At 45.7% G+C, this 3,949-nt stretch overlaps 1 long non-coding RNA gene across 1 annotated transcript; it reads right to left on the bottom strand.

Annotated features, from left to right (window-relative positions):
- Positions 1–1,432: 1,432 nt before the first annotated feature.
- On the bottom strand, positions 1,433–3,534 carry LOC310669760. The gene is made up of 2 exons (XR_014507362.1): positions 3,435–3,534; positions 1,433–2,407 (listed from the first exon to the last, which is right to left on the bottom strand). It is a non-coding gene; the product is annotated as an uncharacterized lncRNA (long non-coding RNA).
- Between the last annotated feature and the right edge of the window lie 415 nt (positions 3,535–3,949).

The raw sequence follows: 3,949 nt of genomic DNA, 5'->3' as shown, positions 1-3,949 counted from the left end.
AATATTAAAAACAGCAGCATTAGATAAAACAGTTATTGAAATGCAGAAGCATAAATCATCCAAGTGTCATCTGGAACAAAGATAAAATATATTTGGGGCTCTCCAAAAGGCAGACAAAGAAAGAGGGCAATAAATGTATTTTCTGGAGGTAATATTCCCCCAGATGTTCTGGGCCAGCCCAGCCACCCACTCCCTGCAGGGCAATATTACAGAATATTAGCCATATTTACCTACAGATGTGGGCGGGGCCAGCTCTATCATTAGGTACAGCAAGGCAGCAAACTTAGGCAGCAGATTTCAGGAAGGGATCAGCAACAGCTGCAGGTCAGAGCTGTTTGCCATGCAGTCTGCCCTGTGGCCAATAAGCCACCTTAGGGATGGGCAAGTCTATCAATCTCCATTTCTTGCATCAAGTTAGTGCCAGAGGCAGATTTGTGCTAAAGACAGATTACTTTGTGTGTGTTGCTTTATATCTCACACATCTGAATTCTATTTTTCTTCTTAGCTGAATTGTAATGTTTTAATCAGAAGTTTGAGAGCACCAGTTTTCCGTTGGTGGATTGTGACTGATCCAAAGTGTGCTGCAGCAGCATCACAGCCACCATGGAAATATATGTTAATAGATTAAGAAATGGGTCCCCAAATGCATGTTTGGGTTAAAAGTGGGTCCTGGGCCTGAAAATGTAGAAGATACCTGTTTTAAAGGATACCTTGTTTAGTTGCTAATTATGATATTTGAACATGTGGGATTTTCATTGTATTTTTGTGGTTTGTTTTCATGTGCAATGCTTTCTTCTGGTGCTTAAGACGATGCCCTACTTCTGTAATATTTTATAATGTGGGATTTTCATTGAATTTCTTTTGTATTTGATCTCTCTTTATGATGTTTTAAGATACGTACATTGTGTACCACTTAGATATTTCCCCTCCAAACACAAGGTAATGTGATAGAGGTTCATAAGTTTATACCTGACCTGGGAAAAGTGGATAGAGAAATATCTATTCTCCCTCTCTTGTAACACTAGAGGAAGCTGAATGTTGGAAGATTCAAGACAGATACAAGAAAGTCCTTTTTTGTGTAGCACAGTTAAACTATGGAACTTTCTCCCACAAGACTTGGGTGGCTTTAAAAGAGGATCAGGCAACTTTATGGAGGAAAGGGCTCTCCGTGTCTACTAGTCACAATGGCTATGCTCTACTTCCACAATCAGAGGCAATGATGCTTCTCAATTCTGGCTGCTGGAAACCACAGAAGAGAAGACTGCTATTGTGCCTATGTCCTGTTTGCAAGCATCCCACGGGCTCCTGGCTGGCCACTGTGAGAACAGGATGTTGGACTGGATTGGCCAATGACCAGATTCAGCAGGTTCTTCTTATGCTCTTAAGCAGTATGTAGAGTTGTTACAATAAAATATGCTCAAAGGGACAGCAGGGTTTTTCCATTTTTTATTGGTCTTCGCATGCCGTGTTGCATGCTAAGTTCTTCTCATGCCCCAAGCATGGTCAAAGTAACCCAGTAAATGATGCAAGCCTACATATCTACTCAGAAGTAAATCCCATTGAGCTCAATTGGGCTTACTCCCAGGTCAGTAGATTGCAGCCACTTTCTCTGGTATAACACATAATTCACTTTAACATTATTAGGTTCAGGCTGCATGTCTGCAAAATGGCTCATTCTCCCCTTGTAGTTAGTGGGACTCACTACCTGGTGAGGGAGCACAACAAGATGGGAGGGACGGGACGCAGTTTTCTTGCTATGCACCGGATTGCAAAGAGCGCACCCTCCTGCCACCTGCCTTGGCGCTCTTCGCCTCTGGATGTCAGCCCTGCCTCAAAACCCGGCTCCTTCCTTCGGGCAGCTGGTTGAGAGCGGCGGGTGAATTGCCTGCCTTGCGGCGAGATGATGAATAGGGGAGTGACCCCCTTTCCTCCACCCGGCTGAGCTCTCATTGACTGGAGGAAGGGGAAGGGTTTCACTTCCGCCTGGTTGCAGGAATCAAGCCCCCCCCCCCCCGCAATATATTAGAATAATCCCAATAGATCATCTCCTCACCCCCCCTCCCAGTCAAAAGGGGAAAACATCCCCCTCCCCAGCCGTTCCTATGCGCAATGGGAAGCAGACGGGGCCTTAGACATTTCCCCGTCCCGCCCTCCGCAAGCCAAGCCCTTGAGCATCCTTTCTCTCTTCTCCCTCCAGGAGGCATCTTCGCGGTGCTCTCCGTTCAGCAGCGCCAGGGAGGGCCGACCGGTGTTTTCCTCCAGCGCGGAAGAGGCGAGAGAGAAGGTCTGTAACACTGGAAAAAGGGGTGGATGATGCGTTGGTTGCTGGCGATGGTGCCTCTGTGTACCTAGCCGGCTCTCTCTCTCTTTGCAAGGGGCTACTGTCTTTGCGCGTGCCTGAGCCTCCCTGTGAAACAACACTTGGTTTGAAACAAAGCAAAACAAACAAACAACAAACCTGCACGGATGCCAATCAAGCAGCAAGCCAAGGCTGTTAATATCTGCTCTGTAAGAGAGCCTGCCTCATCTCCCTCCACAGTCCATGAGAGAGGGCATCCCCTGGCCAATTTCATCCACTTTGATCAAGTGCAAAATGTTCCCCCACTTTCTCCAGGTGGCATTGCTCGCAGGTGGGCAGCCCGGCCCTGTACACGCTTACTCGGAAGTAAGTTTCCCTGTGTTCAGTTAGTCATGCCTCCTGTGAAGAGTACATAGGACTGCAGCCAAGCAGCACAGTTCTGACCAAGATACAGTGGTACCTCGGGTTAAGTACTTAATTCGTTCCAGAGGTCCGTTCTTAACCTGAAACTGTTCTTAACCTGAAGCACCACTTTAGCTAATGGGGCCTCCTGCTGCTGCCGCGCCGTCGGAGCACAATTCCTGTTCTCATCCTGAAGCAAAGTTCTTAACCTGAGGTACTATTTCTGGGTTAGCGGAGTCTGTAACCTGAAGAGTATGTAACCTGAAGCGTATGTAACCCAAGGTACCACTGTATTCAATTACATCCCACTAAATTAAATGATGCCCAAGTAAATATGCCCCAGGATCATGGACCTCAGTCCCTTGTGTAGACACATCTGATGCATGTTTGCTTGGAAAGAAACCCATCCTAAATTATGTGGGGTTCACCCACTGAATATTTATATGCCGCTGTATCATGAAGTTTTATTACAGCGGTTTACAACAACATAAAATATAAAAAACATAAAACCAAAAGTTGAAAACCAGTTAAAAGCAAAAATAAATTAAAGCCAAATATCAATAGACCATTGTGGGGGATGTACTCTTAATTGCCTGCATAAGCCTGGCAAAACAAAAGCATTTTCAGCAAGCATTTAAAAGTTGGCACAGAAGGCACCTGCTGAATAAGGCAGCCTCCCCTGTTTCTATTTAATTCAGCCCTTCATTCATAACCATGAAGACTGGAATTTTACTTCTTCTTTTTAAGAGAAGGAGCCATAGCTCAGAGCATCTGTTTTGCACACAGAAGGTCCCAGGTTCAATCCCCAGCATCTCCAGGTGAGGCTAGGAGACACTCCCTTTGTGAAATCCTGGAGAGCCGCTGCCAGTCAGTGTAGACAATACAGAGCTAGGTGGAACAATGAAGACCTTATCACATAGGTCAGTGTAAGACCTATGTCAGCAGCTTCCTGTGTTTCTACGGGAGCAACCTTACTTGCTGGAGATACTGTGGTGCTGCATCATGTGTGACAGGAGTTAAGCACCACCAGTGCTGCAAGTACAGTTAAAAATGGTTTTGAATTACATGCTGCTTGAATCAGTGCTTCAGTACCAATTGAGGGTTACAGTCCATGCATCTGATGGACTCTCACCCATGAAAGCCTGTGCAATGGTCAAATGTATTAGTTTTTAAAGTGCCATGAAGTTCCTTGTTGTTTTTTTAGCAACAGACTCTCATGGCTGGCCCTCTGGAATCTCTTCGTGAAGT

The sequence above is a fragment of the Podarcis tiliguerta genome (assembly GCF_965153285.1).
Source record: "Podarcis tiliguerta genome assembly, chromosome: Z".
Taxonomy (NCBI): domain Eukaryota; kingdom Metazoa; phylum Chordata; class Lepidosauria; order Squamata; family Lacertidae; genus Podarcis; species Podarcis tiliguerta.
This window is presented reverse-complemented; position numbering and strand designations above follow the sequence as displayed.